This window comes from Aotus nancymaae, unplaced genomic scaffold, assembly GCF_030222135.1.
Source record: "Aotus nancymaae isolate 86718 unplaced genomic scaffold, 86718_ANA_hifiasm-v0.15.2.pri h1tg000019l, whole genome shotgun sequence".
NCBI lineage: Eukaryota > Metazoa > Chordata > Mammalia > Primates > Aotidae > Aotus > Aotus nancymaae.
Window position 1 is genome coordinate 54159481 of NW_026988431.1, and position 19365 is coordinate 54178845.

The 19365-nt window shown below is 40.3% G+C and overlaps 1 protein-coding gene across 7 annotated transcripts in view; it reads left to right on the plus strand.

The window, feature by feature from the left end:
* OTOL1 (otolin 1) overlaps positions 1 to 19365 on the plus strand; it is an 84768-nt gene that overhangs the window by 12844 nt on the left and 52559 nt on the right. For 2 of the 7 annotated variants that reach the window (XM_064378882.1, XM_064378880.1), the window contains exons 2-5: positions 625 to 1432; positions 5080 to 5132; positions 5719 to 5879; positions 15500 to 15591. The gene's annotated coding sequence lies outside the window, so the exon portion shown is untranslated. Of the gene's footprint in view, positions 1 to 624; positions 1433 to 5079; positions 5133 to 5517; positions 5880 to 15499; positions 15592 to 19365 lie in introns of those variants that run through there. The other 5 variants (XM_012447400.3, XM_064378881.1, XM_012447401.3 and 2 more) reach the window with 5 other exon arrangements.

The following is a 19365-nucleotide window of genomic DNA, read 5'->3' on the forward strand; positions in this document are numbered from 1 at the left end:
AAGGTCTGACCATGCCATGAATGGCATGGCCACCCCCATGAACTGCACATACACCTCTGGAGGGCTGCCTGGAATTAGAAAACCTGAAATGGCTGTAAGAGCGTAGAAAGAGGAAGAAATGATCAACCCCTGTGGCACCTACTTAACTCTGAGACATTCTCTATTGGACTTTATAACCAATCTTGGCCAACCTCGTGATGCCACACCCTACAACTCCCTTCCAGCTTGCAAAAAATAGCCAACTGTAAGTTCTGTTACTTTCTACTGCCCACCCCAAACCTATAAAACCCACTGCCCTCTGCCGACACCCTTTTCTGCCTCAGCCCACCTGTACTCAGGTGAATAAACAGCCATTTTGCTCACACAAAGCCTGTTTGGGGGTCTCTTCAATCAGAGCATGCGTTTTAACAATTCCTTATTTGGAAACCCTCCTGACCTCCAGACTAGCCTCCTCTTCTTCCTTGTCTTCTTTCCCCTTATCTATTCAGGAAATTTCCAGTTTTTGGCCAATCAGGTCAAGCAAAGAATGTGAGGTCCTGTTCCGGCCAATGGAAACTGGACCCAGCAGTAGGGCAATTGTGTCAGGTTATGAAAGTTATAAATGTCCTTGTCTCCTTTGTTCAGGTGTGCTCTCATGGCAAGACTGCAGGTGAGTTGCATCCTTCCTGCAGGAAGTAAACTAGCCTTGCTGAGTCATACATTGTCTCAGCACGGACTTTTCCCGACATTATAAACCCGTTTCCAACATAAATTCTGCCAACAGACTCATCTGTCTTCAGCAAAAGGTAAAAGCGGACTTCTTTTATGATTCTGAACAAGAATAAGGAGATAGCATTTTTGAGAAGGTAATTAATTTGCAAGATGTTGTCAATAAAGTATAAGGGAAAAGTGAGTATAGAAAAGTTTGTTCCATTGTGGATTACCTTCTGGATACAAGTCCTGTGCTTGGCACATGGTTATTAAACAAGTAATTGAATCCTTTTTATAGCATGCAAGAGAATATGTTTCATAAAATACACATTCAACAGCCACATGATTTGAGGGCTGTCTGATCCTAATTCCAACTCTTCCCACTGTACCATGCCACCTCTTGATTACATTGATTAAGCACCTACATGGATGTGTTATGTTTGGGGTATTTTGCCAACATTTAAAATAGAGTTGCCAAATGAAATTCTGGATGCCTAGCTAAATTTGAATTTCGGGTAAACAACATTTTTCGGGGTATAAGTATATTCCTAATATTATGCGCATGGCTCCCATCAGCTTCAACATTCCTTTCTTCCTCTTCTGTAAGAATCGATTCACATCAGTTCATTTGCTTAACAAATATTTATTGAGTGGCTTCTCTGCGTGCTGTGTTCAAGGTACTGGGAAGAAGAGTAAACAAAACTAGCAGTTCCCTGCCCTCACAGCGGAGGAGGAGGGGGAGGTGAGTAAAACAAGCAAACACACACTCCTCAGAATTTCAGGAATGGAAAGGGCATCAAAGAAAAAGCAAACAAAGGAAAGAGAATGAGGGGATGGCGGAAGCAAAGTGAGGGACGCATAGTTCAGTTGCGGAGATGTCTGTGATGAGATGCTGACCTTTCATCAGAAACTGGAATTATGTAAAATGCAAATCACATGGAACTCTGGGCAAGTGTGTCTACCTGGTCAGAGGGAATATCAAGTAAATCCTGAATCTAATAAAATTTGAAATATTTGAAAGGTATTGCCAATTTTTAGAAGTGGTCTTTTTTGGCCCCACCTGGCAATCATTTCTTCATTGTCCATTTTCTGCAACAAATCAGCAGGGAACGCAGGGAACTGGGTAGCAGGCCTTGTCTGCTGCAAAGGGAGATATTTGGGGCAAAGCTCTGCTTGTTCTTGTGGGAGATGTTTCTGTGAAAGTCCCCACTGGATGATAAGAGCCAGTGTCCTCTGAAGCAGGTTTCATCACCCAGTGGGCTCCCCATGCAAAAGTAAGGTCAGGCAGCTGAGGGATGTGCCACCCTTTAAACAATGGAGAGCCCCGCAGTCAGGCTGCTACACAGTTCAACTCAATTAGATAGGATATTAGCTTTTACATACACAGCTTCTATGAGGCATGTTTCCCCATAAAATACAGAATAAAGAGGCATGGAGTAACAGTGACTTTCTTTTCTTTTTCATTTTGGTATTCAAAACATTATCCCATTGTTTTATTTAAAAATAGATATAAATGCAAACAAAACAAACAATAAATAGCATTTTGTATCTGTCAAATGAGCAAAAATGTTTTAAAATCTTAATATCTAACACTGGTAATGATGTGCTGAGGCAGGCACTTGTGAGAATATAGATTTTGTTTTTTGTATTTACTCTTTTAAATTAAAAAATAAAAATTGTGTATGTTTATGTTGTACAATATGATGTTCTGAAATATGTATACATTGTGGAACATCTAAATGAAAATAACTAACATTGAATGCTCCAGGGATGGGCTCTCATTCCATCTCTATAGTGACTCTGATGTCTTCCAAATTTTGTATTTTCAACCCAGACCTCTCCCCCGAATGCCAGTCTCCCTATTCTGTAGCTCATCAGTGCCACCCATGTCATCTGCTCCCAAACTCTTTTCTCTGTCACCATCACCTTGGTCCAAATCACCATAGTTTCTCATGTGGTTAATTGCAGTAACTTACTAACTGGTCTCCCTGTCTCTACCTTTGTCCCTGTACAGTCTGTTGTGGAAACAGTCATCAGAATGATTCTTTTTGTGCATGTAGATCACATCCTGCCTATGCTTAAAATCCCAACTTTTCTCCATCTCATTCAAAGTGAAAGTCCAAGCCCGAGGTTGCCAAGGCCTTCTACCCTCCCTCCTCTTGTTCCTCCCAACTCCGGCTCCTCCAGCTCACTTGTCTCGGCCACACTGGTTTCCTTGCTGTTTCTCACCAGTCAGTTCTTGCAGCTGATGTCCCCTTCCTGCTTGGATTTGTCTTTCTTCAGATCGACATGACCCTCAGCTCCCTAAGTTCTCTGCTTAGGTGTCATCCAGTGTGAAGCCTCCTTGGCCACTCAATTTAAAATGGTCTCCACGTGTATCCCAGTGTGCTGTATCCCTCTTCTGGGCTTTGTTTCTTCCTAACACCCCTGACCCTGCCACACTCCAATGTGTATATAGGATGCATGGATTTGTTTCTCCTTCCTGTCCCAACCTCATAACCTGTCAACTCCCTGAGGTCAAAGATTTCTGTTTTTCTTCACAACAATATCCTTAGCACTCAGAAGAATACGCTGCCTATCTTTATTAGACTAGAAAAATAAATTAGGTTTTATCTTGTTATGTGGTCAGCTAAAGGCACAAAATAATTGGAATCAAGAATTAATTTGGCTGCCTTTAAAGAACGACTTTTCAAGAGTCAGTTGCTCTTCCTGTTTAAGCTAATGGTTTATGAAGATTCTATTATAAATCATACTGCAAACATCATCCTACAAATAATGATGATTTAAGTAAATAGATATAATACAGAATGTGAATAAAAGCATGGTTTTCATTTGAAGTGCTGATTATGATTAGAATCATTGAAATTCCATTTGTACATTTTCGTGTGTTGAAACAAATTAAATAGAAAATTTGTAAAATGTAATTTTTATATAATAATGTGTTACATGCATAATGCAGTATTTAACTTTATAGTCTTTGCATGTGTTTTTCAGGAAGATTCTTCTAGTGAAAGTAAATTGAAATCTTGAGAGCGGCAGACGCCAGAGAAATAATAGATGGGCTAATATTGCCCTCTGGTGGAATCATTGAGACATGACAAATTGGAATCATTTATTAAAGAATCCATTCCTTTAGCCCAGAGAATGGGCAGGAATTGAATGTTTCCACATTACTATGTGATCTTATAGTGTTGTGTTAGATTTTTTAAATTCAATATTTAAAATTGGAATTATATTAGGTAACAAGGCTTGAATAAACAATGTACAAAAAAATACATGATCAGTCACAGAGTAAGAAAAGACTGATGTGCTGTTTCATCTCTCAAACCAGCAGAAAGTTTGAAAACAAAGTGATAGTGTGAGCAAAAGGGCGTTCACATGCTTTGTAGAGACATAAAATGCCACCGGGTTCTTAATCTGGGGTTGTTTTGGTCGGAGGGCTCCTAAATTATATAAAAATGTGAACATATTTGCCCTTTTTTTTCTGAGAAGAGATGCAAAATCCATCAGATTCTCAAACATTTGTTCTCTCAAATGTTAAGAACAAACATTTAAATTATTTGTGAGAATAATTTGGCAAGATGTGTAAGAAAGTTATGCATATGTGTATTCCAATATTGTTTTGAATGCATAATCACTATAAAGCACCTAAACATTCAACAGTGGGGCATTTGAAATAAATCACATTCCAGCCCTATGATAGAGTCACTGTGGTTATTAACAATTGTGCTGCAGGATTAATGATATACAAATGTTCCTTATACACGATAAGGTAGCAAAAGCAGTTTGCCATTTAGTACATGTGATGTGATCCTGAGTTTATTGAAATGCAAATATATGATGTGCATGGGAAAATATTTGGGAGTGTCCATGAAAAATGCCAATACCAGTTATGGGTAACTAAATGCAGTGCATGTGCCTTTATTTTTAAATAACTTTACAATGGATGTATTGCTTTTGTAATTAAAACACATGATAAATATAATACAAAAAGGAATGATTACTTTTCTACATGTTAAAAGATTTGACATAGGAGATTGTTAACTCTTAATTAATCAACCGAACTGAACAGGTACAAATTTGAAAAAGCACTTTAGAGGACTAGAACATTAATCATGTAATACTACACATTGTTTCTATATGCAGAAAGACTTTCTTAATATTTAAAAGCAGTTCAAAAATCTGTAAATTTCTAAGCAAATAGAAAAATCTGAGCTATTCGGGACTTTAACAAGACACTAGAGCCTTAGTAAGTCTTTTCTAGAATAAGACAGAGTGAAATAGCATAAATTAAAATGAAATAATTTAAAAAATTAGAGCATTAGCAAAGGCAGGTAAGCCACTTCAAATATATAAACTCCTAAAATTTTTATTTTTTGTTATTTTTAGGAAAATGTTTATACTTCTATCACCTTTTAGGAGTGAAAGGAGCAAAGGAACTGGTAAGAAAGGCTTAGGCCGGGCACGGTGGCTCACCCCTGTAATCCCAGCACTTTGGAATGCTGAGGTGGGTGGATCACCTGAGATCAGGAGTTTGAGACCAGCCTGGCCAACATAGTTAAACCCCGTCTCTACTAAAAATACAAAAAATTAGCCAGGCATGGTGGCAGACACCTGTAATCCCAGCTACTCAGGTGGTTGAGGCAAGAGAATAGCTCAAACCCAGGAGGTGGAGGCTGCAGTGAGCCGAGATCACGCCACTGCACTCCAGCCTGGGCAACAACAGCAAGCTCCATTTAAAAAAAAGGAGGGAAGGAGGAAAGGAAGGAAGGAGGGAAGGAAGGAAGGAGGGAAGGAAGGAAGGAGGGAAGGAAGGAAGGAGGGAAAGAGAAGGAAGGAAGGAAAGAAGGTAAGAGGGAGGGAAGGAAGAAAGGCAGGCAGGCAGGCAAGCTTGGTAGAGAAGCAATTCCTGAACTGGATTTTTTTTTCTTTTCAAACTACAAGTGACCAAACAGAACTTCAACAGTACAATGGTGCCATTGAAAACCCTGATTTAAGTCTGTCTTTCCATTTGATATTGTATTGCAGGCATGAGCTCTGCCTTCCCCTTGGCAGTGGCGAAGTGATATGGAGCAGGGGCAGGGAGGTGGCCCATTATAGGACTGAGAACACCACTCTTGTTTATACTTAAGATTCCTACCCACTGGATCACTTGAGGAAAGGAGTTCAAGACCAGCCTGGCCTATATGGTGAGAACCTGTCTCTACTAAAAATACAAAAGTTAGCCAGGTGTGGTGGCGTGTGCCTGTAATCACAGTTACTCAGAAGGCTGAGGCACAAGAATTGCTTGAACCCAGGAGGTGGAGGTTGCAGTGAGCCGAGATCACCCCACTGCACTCCGGCCTGGGTGACAGGGTGAGAGTCTGCCTCAAAACAAACACACAAACACACAAACAAACAAACAAACAAGCAAAATTCCTACCCAAGAGGACTCTTGAACAAAATGAGTGCAGCTGTTATGGTAAGTGAAACAGCTACTGATCTGGCAGGATCTTCAAGATACAAGGTAAAGAGAAGAAAGCCAGGCGCAGGGTAGTCCACTTGCTGTCTTTTGTGTGAGTCTGTACCTATTGGTGTTTTTAGGCGTTTGTAAATGCAGAGACTAAAGGAATTGGCAGTAGGTAGGCATTGCCTCCAGGGACTGGGTCTGGGTAATTGGGAGGCACAGACAGAGGTGTACTTTCTTTTCACTGCAAACCTTTTGTGGATCCAGCATTCTGCCTTTAAAAAAAAAAAAGATCCATGTATGGATCATTCTTCAAACAACAGAAAAAGGAAACCAAATTAAAAAAAAACTACCCAAAGAAAATTTTTTCATAATAAAAATTGTTCCAAGCCTCAGAGCTTGGCTCCCTTGTTTTGAGCAGGATCAAGTATTCATGTATTCAGCCAAAGCTCATCCTTAGATTTTTGATCAAGCTGTGCCATGTTTTTTATTTTCTTTGATAGGGTTTCCGAACTCCCATCTTGTCAATGAAGTAGTTTTTAATTGAACTATTAATTGCAGTTGATGAAAGTAAACAATGCAAGACATTAATTGTGGTGTTTCTACTTTAAAAACAATCATGTAAAATTCTAGAACAAGATTTGCTGTTCAGTAGGAAGGTCAGATTCTTTTCCCTATACACTCAATGCTACATATTCATGCTCCAGTGCAGACTGCTTGCAATGCAAAGAGGCTGACAACCAGAGTTATAATTAGGTCCTGCTTGTTTCCGTTAGAGTTTACAGTCCAGGAAGTTCATGGAAATAATGAGAGTCTTATAGCTTTTTGTTATGGGTTGAAATGTATACTCCAACACTCATCTGTTAAAGTCCTAATCCCCAGTACTTTAGAATGTGACCTTATTTGGAAATAAGATCATTCATTACAGATGTAGGAAAAGATGAGGCCACACTGGAGTAAGGTGGGCTATAATCCAATATGACCATGTCCTTGTAAAAAGGGGAAATATTTACACAGCCACACACACAGGGAGAACAGCATGTGAAGATGAAGACAGAGACCAGACTAATGGTTCTACCAGACAAGGAATGCTGAAGGTTGGCAGCAAACTACCAGATGCTAGGAGAGGGTAACGGCACAGATTCCTCCTCACAGCCATCAGAAGGAAGGACCCCTGCTAACACTGGATCTCTGGATCTGTGGCACAGATTCTTCCTCACAGCCATCAGAAAGAAGGACCCCTGCTAACACTGGGTCTCTGGATCTCTGGCACAGATTCTTCCTCACAGCCATCAGAAGGAAGGACCCCTGCTAACACTGGATCTCTAGATCTCTGGCACAGATTCTTCCTCACAGCCATCAGAAGGAAGGACCCCTGCTAACACTGGGTCTCTGAATCTCTGGCACAGATTCTTCCTCACAGCCATCAGAAAGAAGGACCCCTGCTAACACTGGATCTCTGGATCTCTGGCACAGATTCTTCCTCACAGCCATCAGAAGGAAGGACCCCTGCTAACACTGGGTCTCTGGATCTCTGGCACAGATTCTTCCTCACAGCCATCAGAAAGAAGGACCCCTGCTAACACTGGATCTCTGGATCTCTGGCCCAGATTCTTCCTCACAGCCATCAGAAGGAAGGACCCCTGCTAACACTGGATCTCTGGATCTCTGGCCCAGATTCTTCCTCACAGCCATCAGAAGGAAGGACCCCTGCTAACACTGGGTCTCTGGATCTCTGGCACAGATTCTTCCTCACAGCCATCAGAAGGAAGGACCCCTGCTAACACTGGGCTCTAGAACTGTGAGACAGTAAGTTCCTATTGGTGAAGCTGCTTCATTAGTGGTAGTTTGTTGCAGCTGCCCTAGCAAACAACTATGAATTCCAGTCCAAATGGAATTAAGAAGCAGAATAAACTTGGAAAAGAGAAGACAGACCATGATAGGGTGGCCAAATTATCCCCTCCTTTTAGAAATTTATAATCTTTTTTTAATGGTAAAAGAACACTCTGTGTGCAAATAGCAAAATCGAGAAGCTCTGCTTCCTAAATCGCCAAGAACCTTAACAGGTGTGATTGATTGAGCATTGACCACAGGTGCCAGGCCTGGTGCCTGGTGCTCGGTGCTTTGATTGGATTATCTTTCCTTCTCACAAATAATGCGCAAGGTTGATACAATTCTCTCCATTTTACTGAGCCTCAGAGAAATAAGGGCAAATCACAGGGCTGCACAGGTGTTAAGTCATGAGCTCAAGATTTGGGCCCAAATTTGATGGGCACTGTCAAATTAAGAATTGCTAGACTATAAATTCATCAACTATAATTTTGAGATGTTTCTCCATTTTTTTTTGAGTATGCAGGATTTAAATTGTTTTTAGAGGTAGGTTCTCACTCTGTTGCCCAGGCTGGAGCACAGCAGTGCAGTCATAGCTCACTGCAGCCTCAAACTCCTGGGCTCAAGTGATCCTTCCACCTCAGCCTCCGCAGTGCTAGGATTACAGGCATGAGCCACCATTCCCAGACTGAATTTACTACTTTTGATAAAATTTAGAGTGGCAAAGCTGGCACTGGCAACAGGTTGAATGGTGGTACAGTCTTTAGAACCTCAAAAAAAGGGGCTTATTGATGTGTGTGTGTCTGTGTGTAAGTGTGTGTGTATGTGTAGTGGACGATGGCAGTCTAAACTTGTAGTAAATGATAAAAGTTTTCCTAATAAAATTGTTGTTTTGCTATGAGACTCTAAAGAACATCGCAATAATCTTTTAGCCTGTTCATTATCATTTTAAGAATGGAGGAAAGTTCTACTCTAGGATAGCCTTAGTTACATCTGCTGATTTTGTAACCTGAACTCAATTTATCAGGTCAAGCAGATTTTCCTGGGTAGGAAATACTATTTTCTTTTTCATTCACTTGTTGAACAGAGGAACAGAGCCTTCAAGTTATTTGCAATTTCTACTCAGTTTTTTAATAGCAATCAATTTTAAACTCCATAACTTCCCATAGATTGTTCTATAATGCTAAAATTTATAATTTAATCCACTCCATAGATGACATTTGGCCATAAGAAAATGATATGTAAATTATGATACTTAGTGAATGTTTTGCAGAGTGGACTAAATAGTTCTTCTGGGCACATCTGTGCCCTCCACAAGGTAAGAGAAAACTTGTTTTTCTTCTAACTTGAACATATGCTGTGTTTTAAGGTAGATTTTTATTTAAATGCAAAACATTGTTATTGTAAATATCAAATAAAATGTCATTTGCTTTTATCTTCCCTTATGCATTCTAATTTAATTTTGTAATCTATTGGCTCTTTCCCCTTATTCATGGGAAATTAGTAAAACAACAAAAAGACATATAGATGTTTCATTTAAAATTTTCTCACATCTACATAAAGTCTAGAAAATTGTTGTATTTAACACTCCATAGCAGTGGTATATTTTCTCACAATCTTCTCTCATGTAATTTGAGAGATTTGTATTTTTGCTCTAAGGACATAGGCTCTGAGTACTTTTTTTATTTTGAGATAGTTTATTGCCCAGGCTGGAGAGCAGTGGAGGGATCTCGGCTCACTGCAACTTCCGCTTCCCAGGTTCAAGTGATTCTCATGTCTCGGCCTCCTAAATAGTTGGGACTACAGGCACACGTCACCATGCTTGGCTAATTTTTTGTATTTTTAGTAGAGACAAGGGTCTCACCATGTTGGCCAGGCTGGTCTCAAAATCCTGACCTCAGGTGATCTATCTGCCTCGGCCTTGCAAAGTAGTATTTTTTTTTCCTTTTTTTCTGTTACACAACAGCGTATGTGAATAACTATGAGAAGCCATTAAAAGTCTTCTCTTTGGGGAATACAGAGTTTCTTTAAACCACTTTTACAATAGCATTTATTGCCCTGTTTCTTTCAGGTGTGTGATTTCCAATTTACTCATATACGTTCTCTGATTAGCTGCCTAGAGGCCTATAATCCCGTTCCTATCTTCCGCACTGCCCAAATAGTTATTGGTCTTGCAGCACAACAAAGGATTTTAGACAAGCCTCCTCCGTTCATCCAGACCCTCTGTATGAAAGAGCTTTGAAACCGATCCAGGCGCAGATGGCCAGGTTTGACCAGTGTTCCCAGCCTGTGCGACATCCACTACCACTGCCATTTTCCACAGTGAGATAGATGGAGTGGAAAATACTATTAATCTTCAAAAGCAGAATTCATGCATTATTTGGTCCCCAATCATTTTAAAACAGTTTACCACCACAAACTGGGTGCCATTTTATAGAAGAATGACCTAGAACAGAAGAAATCTATTTTCTATTGCGTCCACAAAAGGCATTGCATTGGGCAATCAACTTGCTTGTGTTTTAGAAATCCCACCAAACCCTATGGTGCCTTAAAACAAACACAAAGACACCAGGAGAAAACCAGCATTAAGATCCTTTTCTTTTTTAGCTAGTTGTCATTCACTGCCTAAATCATTTCCCAGTTTTTTTTTTTTTTAACTAAAGCAGGTTACTGTTATTAAATTTTTCAATACAAATAAAAACTGGTTTAAAAATTATTCAGTCAATTCTATGAGCTGTTTTTAAATGTCCTGTTTCTGATGATGAAAGCTATGCTTGGCAGCCTTGAACCTTGTCTTAGTCCAGGCTGCCATAGGAAAATATAGCTGGGCGTGATGGCTCATGCCTGTAATCCCAGCACTTTGGGGGTCTGAGGCAGGCAAATCACCTGAGGTCGGGAGTTTGAGGCCAGCCTGACCAACAAGGAGAAACCCCGTGTCTACTAACAATACAAAAAATTAGCTGCACGTGGTGGCACACACCTGTGATCCCAGATACTTGGGAGGCTGAGTCAGGAGAATCACTTGAACCTGGAAGGCGGAGGTTGCAGTGAGCGTAGATCACGCCATTGCACTCCAGCCTGGGCAACAAGAGTGAAACTCTGTCTCAAAAAATTTTTTCCTTTTGGTAATTGATGATCAAATATAAATGTGGTATATTTATATATTTGCCTTATAAATGTTAGCAGCAAAGTCTCAAAAAGTTACCTTTGTCTCAGTGGTTTCAAGAAACCCAACCCTTAACACAAAATTGTTAGAGATATTCTAAAGCCATTGCAACAGGTTATAATTCCTTTCTGAATGAATTAATTAATCAACAAAAGAAATCTCATTTATATTCAAACATTTAAAAATTGCTCTTCCTCCTTGATTATTTGCTAAGTTTTTTTTTTAAGTTGGTGCACTGTGTGGTAATTGCATTGAAAGAGATGGTAGTCTGTTTTTTGTTTTGTTTTGTTTTGTTTTTTGATGGAGTCTCACTCTGTTGCCTAGGCTGGAGTGCAGTGGCGTGATCTCGGCTCACTGCAACCTCCATCTCCCTGGTTCAAGCGATTCCCCTGCCTCAGCCTCCTGAGCAGCTGGGATTACAGGCATGTACCACTGCACCCAGCTAATTTTTGTATTTTTAGTAGAGGCAGGGTTTTACCCTGTTGGCCAGACTGGTCTCAAACTCCTGACCTCAAGCAATCTGCCCACCTCGGTCTCCCAAAGTGCTGGGATTAAAGGTGTGAGCCAACGCGCCCGGCTGGTAGTCTGTTTTAATGTCTGCTACCCCAGTGATTATTAGTATTGATCTCTTGATTTGGCTGCATGGGAGAGGAGCCACTCATTTATTAGCAGAGCAAGTTTTGCAGGTGGAGAAAAGCCTTTCTTTGGTTACAGGTACTGGGTTCATGATACTTTTCCTACTTCTGTTTCAAAAATCTAGTGGATGACTTCATTGGGAAACAATTTTTCATGGGTTTCTTGTGTTTCTGCATGTGTTGTATCCATTTTTGTTCCCAAATATTTCTCCAAGGATGTTTGTATGGTAAACAGTCTTGGAAGATAGCCATAGTGTCTATCTCTAACAGAGGACAGATTTGTTTGCTCTCCTGAATGGAAGGATAATGACTCCTTCTGGAATAAAGATTGGGCAAGTTTGGTAGCAGCCCTTTTATGAGACTGAGGGCTTCCTAAGATCAATGGTCATCAATTGGGATACAAAAACATAGGTGTAGGTAGCATCCATGCTGGCCAATGGACAGATTCTGGTAGAACTTGTGTGCATTGGGAGATGGGAAAGGGAACTGAGGTGAATATGAGCTCATGCTATCTGCTGTGCCTTGAGGAATAAAGTCCTTATTCTCTGACCCATGAGTTTGAGGTGTTTTTTTTTTTTTTTTTTGCCAGCAACCATGAAACTGTGTCTTAGATGCATCTCAGTTCTTGAGACTTAATCTCAAGGAAAACCTATGTTGTGATTATTGTTATTTTTTCTTTTATATGTGTATTTTTTTGCCTGTATCCTTGTTTGGCAGGAGAACATTTATCCCAAAGACTCCCTTTCCCTCACTTCTGGTGAGTTCTGACAAACACCTAGCTAGTATGATAGATTTTTGGTAAAATAGAGAGAAAGAAAAGAGTATCAGAATAATAATCTGGCCACTGTATATAAAAATAAACATTTAGTATTAATTCAAGAAAGGTTTTCTGTGTTGACAATGTTTCCTTCTGCAGCTATTTAGCAAAGAGGTATTTTTCTTTATCCACTATACATTTCTTTACATGTGCTATATCGAAAGAGCCCCAAACATCCTACTCCCAACTGAGAGGAAGGCGTAATGACAGTAGAGTGAACTGATCATATGAAACTTCCCACAGATAACACTGATAAAATCTGAACAAAATATTTAAAAAACCTACCAACTATGTAGAAGAATGGAAAGTATCCAAAAACAAACAGAAACAAGGACCTAATATTATTTTTATCTCCCTTTCCCCACGTTTGGATGGCATTTGTGATTTTAATTTACTTTGACTTCTCATGCCTGTCTATGTCACAATAATATTTGGAGAAAATGAAACAATACCAGGCTAACCTTAACTCCCCAAACCAGCCACTGCTAACTGTAAGGTTTGTTCTTGGGTTCCTGCCGAGTTTAAAAGGAAGAAACTGAGGCCAACACAAGAAGATCCAATGTGAAGGGTTTATTCAGGCTCCCGGGCGAGGTTCTGCGGTCCGACAGGAGGGGCCGAAGAAGTCGCACGGACTCCTCTCAGATGTGGAGTTTTATAGGGAGTGAAGGAGCTCGATTGGTTGTGGAGAGCAGGACTACTATTGGATAAGGTTACAAGCCTTTGTTTGCATACAGGACTTGGCTGCTATTGGTCAGAATTACACGGCTGCTATTGGCTAGAAAGACTCGGCTGCTATTGGCTAGAATCACAAGACCCCGCTTGCATACTGGGTTCTTTAAGGGAAGGCCAGGCTGTGCGAGAAGGGGAGAAGGGAACATGCCCGAGTATGTCCGAGCTTTCAGAAAAAAAGAGGGGCGAGGGTGTGCATCCGAGCTCCTGGCCAGGCAACCGGCCTTACACTAACCAGCCGTGGAATTCCAATTAAGTGGCCAAAGGCCGTTTTGAATGTTAGACCTACATAACACTGCAAAACTGACTTTTATAAAGGAACAATTGGCTCAAACTTCTGGGTTCTCTTTCTTTATTGTGATCTGAAGTTAGATGCCAGGCCCATGGATATAGTGCAATGGTGATATTAAAGGGCTGGCTCAGGATAGCCCAGTCTACCAATGTACCATAGCAGAGACTTGAGGCTGGTAGCAGTGAAACTCCCATTGTACCAAACTTCCTATGAGTCAAGTGTACAAAAGTATAACCTAAGTATCAAAAGGAATTCATGGTCCCTACGATCTAGAAAGGTTTGACTTAGCCTCTATTCCACATTCGGTAGAAAAGTCCAGTGCTGTTCCCAAGATTTCCGTGGACTCTCTAGGGACACACCCTTGGGACATCTCTGAGTCTGATTTCTTCTTTCTTGAGTTCTGGTTCTCCATTCTATGCTTTGTGACTTTTTTCCCCTCCTCTCTGGCATCAATCTGAGTGTGAAATCAGCTCTTTGTTTTCTTTTAAAACTCCACTAGATGTGTATGGATGTAAAAGGAAACATTATCACAAAATTTCAAACAAAGTAAAGCTGGATATTAGGCATCCCTGCTCTTAAAATGGTTTTAGCCACTCTCTCATACTTCTTCTACTCCTCCCTTTCTCCTCCATCCTGTTCTCTCAGTATAAAATAAAACAATCTCCCCCCAAATCATCCTCCAGATCTTCACTCCTTTCTGTCAGTTGTCATTCTCTTCTGGCCTCCCTTTAGCACAGGACTCAGCAGAAACTCAGAAATCACCCCATTGTTAAAGGTTCACAAAATTACTTTCTTAGGTTTGGGTTATAGGATATGCTTTTACTGCTTCACAAAATATTTGTGTTTGCATGTATGTGTTTATTACAAAATTAATAAACTCCTCTTATTTGACTGATAAGTCATTAAAATTGCTATACATGCTTTTGGCAAATACATAAAAATATTAGGGTTCAGATACAGTTTGGTGCTGAAATTTCACTTCCATTCCTCCTTTATTATAGAGTTCGGGCAGAGGACAATACGCAAAGATTGGGAGCTAGAAAGAAAACAACATGCCTGTTTATTAAATGATTATAATTACCAATGTCCCAGTTATTGTCTGGGAGTACTCAGGCCTATACCTGTCTTGTACCAATGGGGTAGAACTCCTGAGAACTACCTTCCCAAGATCCCCTTGACAGCTGGTTTCCTGCTTGGTTCTTCAAATGGGCTGGACTCCTGTGTAATGAGAGGGAGATGGCAGAAGTAACTTGAAGGCCCTAGACTTCTGGTCCCAGCTGCAGAGCTGACATGCACCTGTGAATGCTTGCAAGGTGCCAGTGGCAGCAGCAGTGAATGTGTGCTCTGTGATGGATGCCCATTGCTTAGGGAAGACCAGTGTGGCCTCCCGCAGGTCCTGGTCCCTGAGAGACATTACTTTCCCCTCGTGTCTCCTCTAGGCCTTCTCCTCGTGTCTCCAACAGTGTTGTAGCTTAACTCTCTGGATTAGATTATTTTCTGTTTTAAATAATTAGAGTGCTTTCTATTTTGCTGATTGAATTCTTGACTGTTATCCCCCTATAATATGGCTGTTCTGGCAAGCTAAGTTAGAGGACAGGAGAGCTATAAGGCCAGAGGCTTGAATAGGCTTTTTCAAAACTAGGATGACTGGAACTGAAGAGAAGATTTTGAGCAGACTTACCTTCCCAGTCTAGGGAGGAGCTGCTGGAATAGAGAAAATATTATGAACTTGTTCCAAAGAACCAGAGCCACATATACGTGCTAATTAGACTGAAAAACAGAATAGGAGAGAAACACCAGAACATGGCTACAAACCCTTAAGAAAAAGCAGCCTTATCTGCTCATAAAATGCAAGACAATGACCAATCCATTGATCATCTTCTCCTTCTTACAGGAGGAAGAGTAAGGGGAATGGGTGAAAGTACCCAACATGCATGGGGAGAGCTGGAAACATCTGCCCCTGAGCTGTGTTGGAAACCTGAGAAGGTAGGAGAAACTGTTTCTACGTATAACAGAAAACTGAACTCATTCTATCAGTCTAGCAGGAATGAGAAGAGGCTTATGCTTTGTAATTGAGATACTCACATGGTTAAAAGGATGAAACATGTATTTAATTGGCTTTCTCTTTTATCACCAATACAAAAGCTGGCATGATTTCTGTGTGACTGAGTTCTTGCCAGTGGGATCCCAAATCCCAAACAAAACCAAGGAGACCATTCTGACCATTCTGAAATTCATTGGAAAGTATGAATCTTTTTCTTGAAACAAAGACTTGATAGCAAATAGCCAGGATTTTATACACACTTGTATTTGACCCTAAATAAAAGCCTTGACTTGACTGTTAGAATGCTAACTGGGCACCAGGAAAGAAAGAAACTACTCAGAGAGATCTTGATGAAACCATGTGCCCTGGGAGTAGTCAAGCTAGAGTAGGATGGAGCAGTGGGGATAATTGAAGCAGTGTCTTTCCTAAACTACGTCATTTTCTATGTAGCTGTTGACATTTCTCCTAGTGTTTCATGACTGGTCCTAAAGTCACCAATAGTTTCTTCCAGTGTTTTTCGGTGTAGCCAGCTTCTGTTTATTGTCTATTGTGTGCATACTGAGGCTATCCAAGAAGTCCCATTTCGTGAACCTCTTTTGGAAACTGTAAAGGTTGTCAACAGCTTCAAAATGATGCAGTGCTTCTTAGCCAAACAAAATTTGCCTGAAAGAAAAATCTCGATTTCTCATATGCAGATAGGACCCCTGTGATGCCTGGCACCACTCTGGGCTTTACTGCTTTGTGATGTCAGGGTGATTCACTGGTTTTGACATGGGCATGTGTTGGCATCAAAAGCCTTTTCAAAATTTTTGAAGGAAGTTTTGCTTACTGCTATGAAAAGTGTTACATTTATAATGGCATCATTTCAAGATGTTTTGTCAAGAGATGGGAGCCAGATACAAAGTTCTTCTCTATTCCACAGCTTACTGGCATTCCCAAGAGCAAATCTGTAATAAGTGTTTGAATCTCAAATGGAAGTTTCCCTTTCTTGAGAGAAAAAGAAAGTAAATCTATTTTAAAAATAATTTTGGCATGAGAATAGCTCATTTATGGTTTGACTTACATAGCAAATGTTTTTGGTTATATACTAGAGGTAAATCTTTTGATTCAAGGTTCTGCAGTGACAATGGCACTACTGAAAAATTACAGGCTCTTTGACTAAGTTGTTGTTTGCTAGAGGTGGCCAAATATGTGAACTTTTTGATACTGGATGAAGATATACTTTTGTACTCTGGAAATGGGAAAGCCAAGGAGATAGTGATATATAGATTCCTGGCAATGTGGCAGAGTTCTTTTGAAAGTTATTTTATTCAAACAACCTTAAAATAGGAATCTACATTTGCAATTTTTTTACTTGCTAACAAAAATAGCACCAGTAATTCAGACTTTGCTAAAGATACCCTCATTGATATGAGGACAAAAGAGAAGACTCGACTCATATTCAGTTCAAAGTCCTGGAGAATTCTGGTGTTGTTATGCACAAAATTATTCCAACCTGGGAAAATGAGTGATGGGTAACTCTGATTCCATTTACTGAAGAAAAAAATGCTATAATATTAAAAGCTGACCCCCAAATCCCTTTTAGAGAAAAATTTGTCTAGAATCGTTCTTTGATAAATATGTAACTGGGATGGATTTTGTTGCTGCTCAGTTTCTCTCAAATGTGAGAATTGGTGACTTTCCCCTCCAAGACTTCCAACCGTTGCCTGGTTTTAAGAATCTCGCTTTCTGGAAAACTGGAAAATCCTGGACTTTTGGGGGGAAAAGGCAATGTTTATACAGCACATTTTGGATGGTATATGCCAGCTAAATGTCCTGCTGATCCATGGATGACAAGCCATCATCCATCAGCAATGGGAAGAAACTGACATACTGCCTCAGTGTAGTCATTGTGTTTCCTGTGACTCCCACTGGAGTGGCTGTGGGTGATGGCATTGGCTCAGCTTCCATCAGGCTTCCTATGGGAGATGTTTTGGCAGCTTGGCTTTCCTTAATGGTGACTCTGGTCTTTCACTTCCTCTCCTTTCCTCTCCCACCATGATTCAGCCCTTCCTCCTACCTCCTCTCAGGTGATGCTCCAGAACACTCTCCCTTTCCTGTCGCCTCCCTATCCCAGGAACTTTCATCTAATAACCATGGAGATTCAAGGGTAAATTTTCTGCATCTCCTTCAATTTTCTTTCAAATAAATTATTATGGATCAAACTCCATGTTCCGTTTCCCTTAAGGCCTTCCAGCTTTGACACCTAATAACCTATTTTGCATATAAAACAGAAATCAAAAGGTGAACATAAAATGAAAACCCTGCATTATGTTTTTTCTTTTTGCATGTCTACCTTTCTAATTCTAATACTTTTCAAGGCAATATGGATGTCTCAGGTATTCTGGGGAGGGTCAGTACAAAGAAGTGGTACAAGAGCAACAAAAACAAGGCACAACAATGACTGTTGGGTAAAGAGGCAGCTTAGAGGCGTCTGGATCCTAAAGCTTTAAAGATTGGTCATAACTGCTTTGTTTAGTAAAAAGAAAAAAATTAAGAGCCAGCAAAATGGTAGAGGTTTTGTTGATGATCAAAAACATTGCTTGGTGTGACTTCTCCATGAGAATCCTTCCAAAGATACAGTCAAATCTATCAATGGTACAAAAGCTTGATATGTGGGAAGGGGCTAAAATGGGGTGAGTGTTGGCTGGTATGGGGCACAATGTAAGGATATCAGAGCTTACAGGTGGAGGAGGCAGGCAGATGCTAGTTGCTGCAGACCTAGCAGAAACCTTTAGGTAGAGCTTTGGCTTTCCATTGGCAATGAAATTACCTAGTATAAGTGATTTTACCTAAAGATCAAGGAGGTAATGTAGCCTCCACCTGTCTAGAGAGTTATAACAATGCACATCTTTGTGATTAAGCACTTTAATTAGAAACAAGAGATAGAAATAAAGTGTGTTATGTCAATGATCACTACAATTTTAACTTCTTATCCTCATTAAACAGTTTTGGATTTCTTATTTCTGAGTAGTCATCAAGTTCATTTTCATTTCATGTAAATAATTTTGATTCATTTCAAGTTTTTTAAGAATTTGCCATTAATTTCTACAAGAAAAAAAAATGAAACAAGAAAATTTCTGCAAGAAAGAATGAAACTGTACCAGTCGGAGTTGATAAAGCAGAAAAGGCTTTTATTAAAATAATATAGGATTGCTCCTAGAGTTCCCAGGAGGCTGGTGAACAAACCTTGCAAAGCCAGCAGAAACAGTGGCAGGCCGGGCAGCCAGAGCCGTGGCCAAGACTGCACCACAGATCAACCTTGGGGAAGCATATTGCTGCCTCTACAGGGACCCAGACACCTCAGTTTCATTACTACCACCGAAGCCACTGAGCACTTGACCCAGCTGCTGCTGCCCTCACCACTGTAATAGATTCTCTACTGGGCCTGCTTCTCTGTCCAAATTCACAATGCCAGCCTGCTGCACTTAATTGGCCAGGTCTGTGTCAGTCCTCCATGACTTAAACTGCCAGGGGTGCTGGGGAATAAGCATCAGAGTTTTGGGGCTCCCATGCTGGGAAGTGGGCATAAGCAGTGAATGGAGTTAATAAAGGAATAATATAGCAGGAAGTAAAAAAAAAAAAAAAAGAAAGAAATTGCAATCATCTACAATATTGGGAGAAATCATTTTTTATAAAGAGCATTTTTTCTTTTATGTTGCTTATGTGAAAGCAAT